Below are 13,731 nucleotides of genomic sequence, written 5' to 3' on the forward strand. Positions count from 1 at the left end.
TCATTATGCACCATGTCTTTCTTCAATGCCCAAAGTTCACCTTTGAACCTAACTAGACCATTACATGACTTGTCCAAAAATCCTGAAAGGTTTTTCCTAGGGTTCATCTAGGAGAATCACAAAAAATGGAGGATCAACTTAAAATTTTCAAAGAAGGATTTGTAATAGAAACTAGATTCAGCATATGGATGTGGTATGCTACCTTTTTCCTTACACTTTGGGGGAAATGGCATTCAATTGGTACCTCAATCTGCCACCAACATAAATAAGGGATTGGAGATCTTTTGAGAGAAAGCTTCTAGAAAAATTCAAGATCTATATTGATCCAGCTATATTATATCAACAGTTCATCTTGATTAAGAGGGATCCCCATGAGACTATTTCACAATTTAATCATCGCTTCTATAGGATGTATCAAAGAATGGAGTTTCCTTACGTTATACCATAATAGGCTGCCATCCAGATCTATTTTGTGAAAATGGATTCATTAACCTCTATTTTTCTAAGAAGGCTCCCACCCAGAGACATTGATACCATTGAAAAGGTCTTCAAAGAGGCTATTGCATTCACAAAACAGGTTATTGCTGCTCCAATGTCAACAATTACATATTAAGCCTATGAGTCCCAAAAGGCAATTGCATCTGCTAAAGCAGAAAGAAATATGGCTAGAGAGTTTAAGGCCATGAAGGAGATGATGTCTCTTTTATCTAGTGAACTTGTGAGAATAAAGTTGAATTCCTCAAGAAACCAAGGCAATCATCCAAGACAACTTTCTGCCTGAAACAATTATTCTCAAAACCAAAGCAGAAATTTTGGCCTTTACAGTAGCATCAACAATGAGAATAATGGTATTACAAGAATGAGTCCAAGTGAAAATGGATATGGGTACAATGATGTTTCAGATCAGCCTCCCCAAATCATGGAGAAAAAAACTTTGCAGTTTAGTTCCATGATGTTTGAATCATATGATAGATCTAGATGAGGACTAAATTATGAAGATGGTCAAGAGGAGTTTGTGTTCCCATTCAATGAAGAAATTATTCCTAGCATTGATGTCACAATAAGTGTGGATATGCCAAGAAATTTTGAGGGTGTATAAAATTTTTAAGTTCCAAAATTCCACAAAGTTGCAAAGGGTGATGAAAATGCAGAGGATCCCAAGGTTGGTGAGATTTTTGGATCACAAAGTCATCAAGAAGAAGATACCAATTCTTCCTACTATGATATTGATTCTCCATTGGATAAAGATTAGATACCTCCCTCAAAACAAGATTTGTCATTAGAAAAGATGGATAGAGTGCTCAATTTGGTCTCAAGCTTGATTGAGGAAATGTCTGTTTGTGCATATTCAACACACATATCAAACCATGCAATAACTAAATCATGTAGAATACATCCATTTGGGTTCCATTTGGAAGAATGAGGTAGAAAACATCTTGATCAATGATAGTAATGAATCCTATATTCCAAAAGGAATGCTGATGATTGAGTTTTCTAGTCCAAAGAAACATAAAGCAGAGCCTAAAGTGTTTCCATGTGTGCGTGAAGTTTTGTACCATGAGATAAGACCACTAGAAGGAGAAATTACAATGTGTGAGTGTACTTCTATGGTGGGGGACTCACTGGATCAGGTGATATATTTCCATTATCTCTCTTACTTTCATGATTTTCAATTTGAATATGATGCTAAAGTTAAGAGAACTTGTTTGTGCATTAATCATGGACATAAAGAGTTACCACAACTTTTGATTTTGTGTGATTTGTGCCTGGAATTTGAACCAAGATTGTCCAAGCTTTATTTTTTTGTGTACAAAGATAAGTCAGTATTTTTGAGAACTATATGGGGTTTTCTGATAACTGCCCCACATTTTTATTATTCAAGGTTTTCTGTGATAAGTTTTTGTTTTTGTTTTTGTTTTTCTTAGTCTTTTTAGTCTTTCTAGTTAGGTGTTAGTTTGCTTTGAGTGGAGTCTTTTGTTTGGGTTTTGTTTTTGTCTACTTCTTTTCTTTATTAGTCATGTCAGTTTGGGGGTTAGGTACAATCAAGGTTTTATCTTGAAGTATCTCATTAAACCATGTTTTGGTGTTTTCTTTTAGGAAGAGGTATTTATTTGTCAAAACATTTTGATGATTTTGTTTCTTATACAAGCTAAGGAACGGATGTTACTTGCAGTAAAAGGGGACTTTAAGTCTTGAATTCAGGATTACAGACCAACAAGTTCACAACACTTTTGCAAATTTATAGATCAATAATCTTAGGTGTTCTTAAACAAAAGTTGAAGATAAAAAGGGATGATTCAAACTCCAATTGGTTCAAATAGGAGGGATCTTCTTGAAGGGTTGTAAAGATCATTGTTTGGCTTGAGAGCTTCTAAAAGTTCAAAAGAGGAACACAAGGGATGTTCACTGAAGATCGAATACAAGAAATGACACTGATGTCCTTGCTACACAGTCTAAGCATAGTCAAGATACAAAATAAAGAAATTAAAAATAAAAAGAAAAAAAGAAAAAGAAAAGAAAAAGAAAAGGATGGTGTTAAGACTAAAGGATTCTAAAGATCTAGAATGGTAGAAAGATACTATTTCAAAATAAAGTATCTCATACTAAAATAGTGCTTCATCAAGTAGTGAAATTACAAGCTAGATGGAGTGATTCTTCAAAATTTGCCGAGAAATTAAAGGAAAGTGACACCCTGCCAAGAGCCCTCGAACTGATTCCCTCATCTAGTCAAGCAAGTGATTGATGAACAACCTCCATCAAGATCTCACATGAATGAACCAGAAAGAATGGAAAATTGTTTCAATGTTGTTGGAAGACTTTGATAAGACTGTATCCATCGATGTTGAAGGAAATTTATACACTAAACACACACTAAACTTGGAGATTCAAGATTCTAAGGTTTTGACTACAAAGTGACTTGAAATACGCTTGGAGTATTCTATTGCCTAAATTTAAGTCACCCATTTTTTTTGGCAATATTGAGTCACATGGTCATGTCAAGTCAGTCTAGTCAGTCTGGTGTCTAGGCCTAAGGTCTCCTCTAGGATAGGAAATCTTTGTCGGGTTTTCCTTCCATGGCCTTCATTGTTTTAGCTAGGTGGGTTGTCTTAAAAGTCTCATTATTTGGGTAGGTTGTAGATCCCAACCTGGCAATGAAATGGTACTCCAATTGATGACCTTTCTAAGATGAAATGATGATGATAGATCTTGATCTTCAGGCACTTGCAAGGAATCAGCAAAAAAATTTCTGTGACTACACGCCAGTGGAGTAACAAGTTCAAAGTTGTATTGCCTGATCATTCACCAATGATGCTAGTAGCATAGACTTCTTTCAATTCGATGAAAGTTAGGGCAGATGTAAAAGCATCCAAAGGAGTACAAGACAACTATTTGATGAAATGAGCTAAACACCGATCAATGGTCAAGTTCCCCATACTTCCTTATACAAACTCAATGACCTCAATTGGCATGAGCACAGCCTAGAAAAGATAAATAATACTATGATTTAATCGTCCATTAAATTCACTACAAATTACATAGTTCTCAACTCACATTGGGAATTTTGGGTTCCTAAGATGTTAATGGTAGTGAAGGGAACACAAGCTATATGCACCACTCATGATACAAACGATTCACGTCATAGTTGCTAGATGTCAAGTTGTTAGCTAGCCATTGAATGTAGATGAGTCAAATATAAGTCAATCACCAAATGTCTCCTAACTATTTTTAAGATAAGCTTTGGTCAGATCTAACTGAGCAAATCTATGATGATAGAATCTGATGGGAAATAGCTACATTATTTCCCAAACCAGCTCGTTTAAGGAATTTGACCTACTCAGCCCCACTATATGTTGATGTTACTAAACATGTTTTGAGAAAAGGACTTGACTGTGAAGAGCTAGCAGAAAAACAAGATCTTACAAAAGTGTTTATTAGGAAGGTACCAATAATGTTGTGTTCTGCATATTGTACATTATCTCCAACAATATGACCAAGGTGGATAGTTCATAATAAATGGCAGTGAAAAGGTTCTAATTGCTCAAGAAAAAATGAGCACAAATCATGTCTATGTTTTTAAGAAACATCAACCAAACAAATTTTCTTATGTTGTCGAGGTGAGGTCTATGGTTGAAGAACAAAACAGACCACCAAGTAGCATGTTTGTGTGCATTCTTTGAAGAGCAAGTGCCAAAGGGGGTACATATGGGTAATTTATCCGAGAAAATTTGTCTTATATTCATTCGAACATTCCAATTATTATTGTTTTCAGAGCCCTTGGGGTTGTTGCTGACAAAGATATTCTAGAGCATATATTCTACGACTTCAGTGATGCTACAATGATGGAATTGTTGAGACCATCGTTGGAGGAGGCATTTGTAATTTAGAACTAGCAGGTTGCCTTGGATTATATTGGGAAGCGAGGATCAACCATTGGTGTTACCAGAGAAAAGCATATAAAGTATGCAAAAGACATTCTTCAGAAGGAAATGCTGCCTCATGTTGGTGTAGGAGAGCATAATGAACCTAAGAAATCTTTTTTTTTTTTGATACATCATCCATCAACTTTTATTATGTGCTCTTGGTTGTCGACTAGAGGATGACAGAGATCATTATGGGAACAAAATATTGGACCTAGTTGGCCCTCTACTTGGAGGACTGTTTAGAATGCTTTTTTGAAAGATGACCAAGTATGTGAGGTCTTACTTGCAAAAGTGTGTTGATTTTGGCAAAGATGTGAATCTAGAATTTGCAAATAAATCAAAAACAATCTTTAGTGGCTTAAAATACTCCTTAGCTACTAGAAATTGGGGTCAAGAAAATGAAGTAAGGACAAGGGCTAGAGACAGGTTTTGAATTGTCTAACATTTGTGTCAACCCTATCGCATTTACGAAGGTTGAACTCTCAAATTGGACATGAAGGTAAGCTGGCGAAACCTAGACAGTTACATAATTCACATTGAGGCATGATGTGTCCTACAAAAACTCCTGAAGGACAGGCTAGTGGGCTAGTGAAAAATTTGGCCTTAATGGTTTACATCACTATTGGTTCATCTGCTAATCCAATTCTGGAGTTTCTGGAAGAATGGATCACAGAGAATTTTGAGGAAATATCTCCAGCAACAATTCCAACAATACCAATATTTAGAAGATTGTTGAAAATTTTGGGAAATAATTTGCTTGAACCCATAAAGAACGATACTATTAGAATGTTTAAAGTATTGAAAGTTAAAAGAATGGGATTCAAAGAGAGCAAAAATAAAGTATTCTTAAGAAATTATTAAACACTTTGATTCCAAAGAATCAGTTACATTACTAATTGAAGCATCACGGAGATGGAAAGGTGTTAAATAAATAATTGTTCATAAATCAAGGGGTGGATAATTTGTTGCTTGAAGATTCAAATTCAAAGCTTTAGATAGTTAAAGTGATTCAACAGTTAATGGATTCATCTTGACTAAGGAAATAAAAATCTCAGAGGCATTGCAAGTCTGTATTTTTATGATGCACAGACTGCTATCGAAAATGAAACATATTGGTTTGACAAGGAACTTTTCAGTTTCCTTCATAAGGAAGATCTGGAAAAATGAGAGGACAAGTTCGAAATTGATACATATTCCTTATATTTTTATAATGTTTTATTCTCTTGGCCTTTGGTATTCAAGAAAAGGGAAGGTTATGAGTTCTTATGAACTCTATGTGATGTAAAGAAGTCTATAAATTTTGAAAAGAATTTAGAATAAGGTGTTCTTCTTGACTGCAGACAGTCAGAGAGCTGGAATAGAAGAGAAGGCATTTAGTTTAGATATTTTATTGCATTGCATATAGGTTCTACTTTTTCTGCATACAGTCAGAGAGCTGGAGTAGAGGGGAGAGCATTCAATTTTCTGCATTTTCATTCATGCATTAGAAATGGATATTTTGGTTCTTTGTAATAGATTTGGCTGTAGATTGTAAGCAGATGTAATCCGAGTATTATGTTTGATGTGTTCAAAACAAGAAAGGTTTTCTTATGAATCTGAGCATTTAGGCATCACTTTTTTTTTATTACTTCCAATCAGAGTATTGTTATAATCAGTCTTAAACACTTTCTTGCATTCTTAGCTAAATGGTGAATGGGTGATAGATCAGAGTACTTTCATCTGTTCATGTTGCAAAGTTTCAGATGTTTTCTTTTTAACTTCATGTCGCTGCATTTGCATAACTAACAACATTATTGCATCACCAAAGCTGAGGAGTCATAAGATGTGTGAGTTCTCAAAGTTGGCTAGGTTTAGGATCTAAATTTTGCCTGAGTAAATCTTGCCTAGGATTGACTCGATTTTCCTCTTTTGTTCTCAAGTTAAGAACGTATCCAGTTAGTTTAGGCAATAAAAAAAATTCATTGCATATCATTTCATAAGGGAGTTGTACCTTCCAATTCAAAGGAAATCTATCAATCTCATGATAGATTATCCAACTGTTGGCATCTAATTGTTCTTTCAGATTTGGGTATTTGGAGAGTTTATTTAAAAGGACAATCTGTTTACCAACATATTTTTGGCAACTCCACTGAGGACTGGAAAAGAAGATCAGTGTTTAGATTTTACTTCCTTAGTATTATTGTTATCTCTACAAGAAGTTAGCAACTCCATTTTTATTCTCATATTTTCTGGTTGAAGAGTCCAGTGCTTTCATTCTTAGAAACTTTATTATCTTGGCTATAAGAACAATTTTTTGAAGAACTATCTGGAAAATTGGTTGTTCATGATCGAGGTAACATCATTATCTTTCAATAAATTTGATTTAGATTTTTTTTACTCTATTGTGCAAATAATCTCAAGAAATGTATCAAGGTCAAATTCCTCTGAGAAATGGTTTAAAATATAAAAAGAGATTTTCACCATCTATTAAAGAGATTGTGATTGATGATGATCCTATGCTTCAACAACTCTGGAGTCAATTTAAAGAGAGTATCAATTATGCCACAAGAAATAACTTGAGTAGAGCTCAAGACCATCAGTCTAGAGAATTTTTGAAGCTGATTGAAAAGAGATTCTATGTTCTCCAGGAGTTTAGATAGAAAAGCACTGATGTGAATTCTAAAAAGGATGCTTTATCTCCCCCCATCTTCGCTGCTTTAAGAGAGCCTAAATTTTCTTCATCCTTAGTGTTACCATGGATGAGCCATCAGCATGAAGAAAGTAATAAGCATGAAAAGCATTTCCAGCCTGAACCATCACAAGAAGAAGAAAAGGTTGTTACTATTCCTTGCTTCTCAACAGTATTTCCTGTGGAATCATTAGTTACACCTTTAGATCCATCATTTAAGGTTGGAAATGAGACTTGTTCTCCTAATGCTAAACCTAATGTAGTAAGTATGAATCTAGAACCGCTCTCAGAACTGCAAACAAAAGAATCAGTTTCAGTCCAGCATGTTGAAATCATTGAAGTTGCAGAAAGCATTCCTAAAGTGGATAGAATCAATAAGAAGAATGAAGAGATCATATCAACCAATGGTTTGATTTCTAAATAGTAAGAGAAACCTGGTTTCCTAGAAGCACAACTTTCAGACAGCCTTCTCAATGATGAAGAATCGGTAAGAATAGTTGACACAGAATTTTCTTCCATTCCTTCATTTACCTCTGATTTTAAAAGTTTTAGATTTGAAGAAAATAAAGGTAAACCTTTGCATGAAGTCTCTGATGAGAATAATCAGATAGTTAATGCAAAACATGAAGAGTTGAATTCAATTGAAAATTGTTGAGAAACTTATTTTCAAGTTGCAAAGGTTTGTGATGATACTATATTAGAATCTATGTGTCTTGAAGAAAAAGTGGAAACATGTTTTGTCAAATCTGAATATATGGTCGAAGAGTTGATAAGCAAAATTGAAAGAGAAATAAATGGGGATCATGCTTCAAATTGTTGTCTTCCTGAAAATTGTCTTGAAACAAATGTGCTGGCTGCATTATGTTGTAATGGTCATCATACTAAGTCTGAGAATGTAACTTCTTATGAGATGGATGAAAGTGATAATGAATTACCTTGGAAGAGGCACTGGCAAAAAGAACATTTCTAGCCTATGGAGATTCTTGAAGATCATGAAGAAAAGGTAAACAAAATTGAAAATGTATCTATGTTTTCATTTCCTTGTATTGATGAAAGATGTGAATTAGTTGAAAAGAATGTGGATGATTTTCAAAGTGTTTTCCAGAAAACTATTCTAAGGCTGATGGAATTTTTGAAAATGGAATTTTTGATGCTATGGAAGAACATAATAGTGATGATTCCTTTTTCACTATGACTGATAAAGATAAGATTCTTGAAACATTTTGTTTTGAAGATGATACAATGCTAGATGTTGCTAATCAATTTTGTGTGGATGAAAAAGATATCCAACTTATTGAAAATAATGTTGAAGAAATCAATGCAACAACATATTCTGAGCATGTAAATGAAGTATTGTAGCAAGACAGAGAAATAAATGAAGATTTTTCTAATCTTGAAATAAAATCTAATCAAGTTATGGTGCCAATCATATGTGAGTCCTCTTCCATAATTAATCCAGATATTGAAATTGTGGATTCAGATGAACATCTTGCTATAGAAAATGAAGAAAATGTCTTAGTTTGGATGCACGCTGTAGCAAATGGAGAAACCTTCAATTTCAACCCCATTTTGAAATCTGAAGTTGCTAATGATAGAGCCTGTGATTGGTATGATGCTAGTTCACTTCAAGAAGCTGTTCAATTTTCTAGTTATGTTCATTCTGATTTGAAAGGTGATATCTTTACTAAGAGTTATAATGGAGTAAACAGATGTGAGTGTTTTCAAGCAGTCCATTTGGAATTGCTTGAATATCCTACCAGTTTGGATTTGAATATTGATATCTTTGTTATAAGTGACAAGGTTGAGGATAATAGAGGTAAGTATGATTCAATGATGTTTTCAGAGTCCAGTGAGTTTTCTTCTTCACAAAACAGGATGGAGCATGTGAAAGATAGTATGCAGGCAAGTATAGAAGAAATAGAAGTATTTGATGAGGCATGGCTACTTGGAAAGGTCTTGTGGGTCATCATGTTGTAGATAGCTTTGGGGCTTAAGTTCAACAGTGAAGGAGTGGCTAAAGGTTACCAATGTTGTTTCAGATTGATGGAGTATCTTCCTCTATTCAGAAGAGGTTCATATTTTTCTCTTCCTGTGAATGGCCACATTTGAATCTTTACTTGCTTTTGGTCCTATTGGTGAGGTCTCCTCACCTTTTGTAAATAAGTTTTCCTTCCAATTTTGGTTTGTCTAGTGTAGCTTCTTCTTTCTTAGTCTATTGTGGTTGTTTTCTCTCACTTTGTTTTAGTCTTCCCTGCTCCCCTCCGCCCTCCCTATATGCATTTTCTCATTGATCTTTGGTCTAGACTCCACAACCCAATGCTAAAGGCACTTGTTTAACTAGAGATGTTGGATTCTCTATGCACTTTGTAGTACATATTCCCCAGTCAGAGCCAACTGTTTCCTGACTTTAAGTCACCCATTTTTTTTGGCAATATTGAGTCACATGGTCATGTCAAGTCAGTCTAGTCAATCTGGTGTCTAGGCCTAAGGTCTCCTCTAGGATAAGAAATCTTTGTTGGGTTTTCCTTCCATGGCCTTCATTGTTTTAGCTGGGTGGGTTGTCTTAAAAGTCTCATTATTTGGGTAGGCTGTAGATCCCAACCTGGCAAAGAAATGGTACTCCAATTGATGTCCTTTATAAGATGAAATGATGATGATAGATCTTGATCTTCAGGCACTTGCAAGGAATCAGCAGAAAGTTTTCTTGTGTCTACATGCCAGTGGAGTAACAAGTCTGAAGTTGTATTGCCTGATCATTCACCAATGATGCTAGTAGCATAAACTTTTTTCAATTCGATGAAAGTTAGGGTAGATGTAAAAGAATACAAAGGAGTACAAGCCAACTATTTGATGAAATGAGCTAAACACCAATCAATGGTCAAGTTCCCCGTACTTCCTTATACAAACTCAATGACCTCAGTTGGCATGAGCATAGCCTAGAAAAGATGAATAACACTATGATTTAATCGTCCATTAAATTCACTACAGATTACACAGTTCTCAACTCAAATTGGGAATTTTGGGTTCCTAAGATGTTAATGGCAGTGAAGGGAACACAAGCTATATGCACCACTCATGATACAGACGATTCATGTCATAGTTGCTATATGTCAAGATGTTAGCTCCCCATTGAATGCAGATGAGTCAAATATAAGTCAATCACCAAATGTCTCCTGACTATTTTTAAGATAAGATTTGGTCAGATATATTTGAACAAACCTATGATGACAGAATCTGATGGGGAAACAGCTACATTATTTCCCAAAGCAGCTCGTTTAAGGAATTTGACCTACTCAGCCCCACTATATGTTGATGTTACTAAACGTGTTTTCAGAAATGGACTTGATTGTGAAGAGCTAGCAGATAAACAAGATCTTACAAAAGTGTTTATTGGGAAGGTACCAATAATGTTGCATTCTACATATTGTACATTATCTCCAACAATGAAAAGGATCTCCATGAGCTTGGGGAGTGTCCATATGACCAAGGTTGCATAATAAATGGTAGTGAAAAGGTTCTAATTGCTCAAGAAAAAATCTGCACAAATCATGTCTATGTTTTTAAGAAACGTCAACCAAACAAATTTTCTTATGTTTCCAAGGTGAGGTCTATGGTTGAAGCACAAAATAGACCACCAAGTAGCATGTTTATGCGCATGCTTTCAAGAGCAAGTCCAAAGGGGGTTCATCTGGGCATTTTATCTGAGCAACATTGCCTTATATTCGTTCGGACATTCTAATTATTATTGTTTTTAGAGCCCTTGGGTTTGTTGCTGACAAAGATTTTCTAGAGCATATATGCTACGACTTTAGTGATGCTACAATGATGGAGTTGTTCAGACCATCATTGGAGGAGGCATTCATAATTCAAAACCAATAGGTTACCTTGGATTATATTGGGAAGCAAGGATCAATCGTTGGTGTTACCAAAGAAAAGCATATAAAGTATGTAAAAGACATTCTTTAGAAGGAAATGCTGCCTCATGTTGGTGTAGGAGTAATGAAACTAAGAAAGCTTACTTTTTTTGGATACATCATCCATCAACTTTTATTATGTGCTCTTGGTCGTCGACCAAAAGATGACAAAGATCATTATGGAAACAAAAGATTAGACCGAGCGTGTGTTTCATATGCGTCATGCGTACCACAATGTGTTGCACATCGCACTGGACACTCCACTCCTCTACACATTCATTTGCACCACGCATGCCACCACACCTCCCATTCACCTCCCGTGCACTACACAACTAGTTTTTAGTGTTTTTTATTCTGATGTCATTAGGGTGTGTCTTAATTAAGCATTTTTCAATTCTACAGACTAATATTTTCTTCTTTTTGTAGGTTAAAAAGGCATCCTTAACTTGTCAGGGTCATAACTTTTGACTTGGAGCTCATAATTCAAAACCATTTACACCGTTGGAAAGAAGAACTAAAGATCTAATTTTAATCCCTAAAATAGTGAGCCCTTGGATACCCAATTTTAGGGACTGATGAAGGTTTTGACTTGAAATTTTGAGCAAAAAATCTTCGAAAAAGCCATTTAAAAATGCCTAGAAAATCTTGTAAAAAAAATATGAAAAGTTTCAAACATTTGATCATCTGGATCACTTGGTTTCTCACTGAGAAGGATAAGGCAATTGGAGAGAAGAAAAAGGTCAAAGATATAGAGGTTGGACATGTGAAGCGAAATAGGTTCCTCATCTTATGCAGCTATTAATGACAAGATTCAACACAGGTGCCTTGGGATTTTAGATTGAAGAAGTAGAAGGAGTTCAAGTTTATGAAAGTGATTGGCTATAAAGAGGGTATAAATCATCAAAAAGGGGCAAAGTATGTACACAAAAAGTGATCTAAAACCTTATTTGAGCATAACCTAGAAACCATTTTCAAAATTGACAACTCTAATTTTTTGGCCATTTGAGCTATTAAGGTGCGCACCTCTAAAGGTATGTAGCTCCACATTTTTTAGGTGTGTAGATCCATAGGTACATAGGTCCAAAATTTAGAGGTGCATTGATAGTTAACTAATAGTTACAAAAATAACACTTTCCACGCATGAGGAACTCATTCTGACGACAGTTTAACTTTGACATAGGCCTAGTGAAGGATCACCTTCTATTTTTGGCACGTCCAGACACTCCTACTTTGATTGAAGGCTTCCTCCTACTTTCTCTATCATGATTTCTCTATTTTTGACATTTAAAGGGCTCATGCATCCAATTAATGAATAAAATATGGATGGAATCCCTCTAGGCACTAGATTAATTGTTAGTCTGTATATATTTAGTTCTTTTTAATGTTTTAAGAGAATTCTATTGCATGAAGATATCTCTCACTCTCAACAAAAATTGAGGAGATGATTTATTATAAATACCCCATTGTAAAATGTAACAAGGGCCGCCATTATTATGGAATAAAATTATGGTTTTGGTGCTTGCATTTGGAGTGTAGTGATTCTTGCTTGAATGTGTCATATTTTTGTGAATTTTATTCATGAGATTGTGATTGAGCGAAAGGTTTATTGCATTGTTTTTGGTTGTGCAATCTTTTAGGTTTGGTGTTTGCTATAGGTTTTTGAATTCCACTGACGTATTGAACTTGAGGAGAAATCACCAAATTGTGCTTGCATAATTCTTTGTCTCGCATGAGTGCACTTTTTGTGGCGTTGCGATTTGATGAAGAGTGAAACATCATTTAGTTATTTAAATTTCCCATCAATGATTACATCAGTGGATTCTAGGAAGCCTTGCTCCTATTTTCATTGGTTTCCTACCAATTTCTTTGAAATTTTAACTTGTAGCATGTTGTTTTTAGTAGCTTATGTTTGTTTAGGATATTAATATCAAGTTTTTTCAATTCTATGTTATTTTTTTTCAGTTTCATTATTTTCTTTGCTAACCCCTTGTTAGAATAAGAACTCATTTTAGTTGCATTGGTGTAATTGCATTCATTAAAAAATAAAAAAATAAAAAAATGTTGTTCATTTGTGTGTGATTTTGAGACAACAAAGAGATTTACTTCATTCTAAGATCATAGTAGAACCAACAACGACCTCCTCATGAACAATCACATTTATCTTCTGTTAGAATTTGATAAGATTAATAACCTAGAAAACTAGTGCAAAGAGTAAATATCTAAACTATTAATGCAAATGATACAAAATCAAAATAGCATCATAGAGTTAGTCTCCAAGAGAGTAATGCAAATGCTAGAAGCAAAATAGCATTAAGAGGATGCAAAAAATAAGAGATTCAAATACAAGCCAGGTAGCATGCTTATATAGGCTAGGAAGAGGGAGGAGGTGGCAACACCAACCAATGAGGAGCAACCATCTATTGGACTAAAGATAGCAAAGTATATTCCCAAGATAGCTAATGGATGCTCACATGTAGGAAGGTGACACCTCACAACCATTCACCTAATAAGACATGCTTTATTAACCTAAGCAAGATTATTAAAAGTGTAGTAAAAACCTAGCAAAATAGGAAAAATAAAAAACTACACTAACACCCCCCCATAAGCGAAGCTTGGGAGGAAGCTAACCTAGCAAAGCTATGAAAGTAGGAAAATGGGTCCCGACAATAAGGCCTGATCAGGTACCCAATACAAGAAAAAGAACTAGATGAAGGAAACTAAGCCTCCA

At 34.9% G+C, this 13,731-nt stretch overlaps 2 pseudogenes; both read left to right on the forward strand.

Moving 5' to 3' along the window:
• The first annotated feature begins 3,725 nt into the window (after positions 1-3,725).
• Positions 3,726-5,282, forward strand: LOC149569489 (DNA-directed RNA polymerase II subunit 2 pseudogene; annotated as a pseudogene).
• A 3,223-nt stretch (positions 5,283-8,505) lies between these two features.
• On the forward strand, positions 8,506-11,346 carry LOC149569490 (DNA-directed RNA polymerase II subunit 2 pseudogene; annotated as a pseudogene).
• The last annotated feature ends 2,385 nt before the right edge of the window (positions 11,347-13,731 follow it).

Source organism: Cupressus sempervirens, chromosome 3, assembly GCF_028749045.1.
Source record: "Cupressus sempervirens isolate cs-2001-9-10 chromosome 3, ASM2874904v1, whole genome shotgun sequence".
NCBI lineage: Eukaryota > Viridiplantae > Streptophyta > Pinopsida > Cupressales > Cupressaceae > Cupressus > Cupressus sempervirens.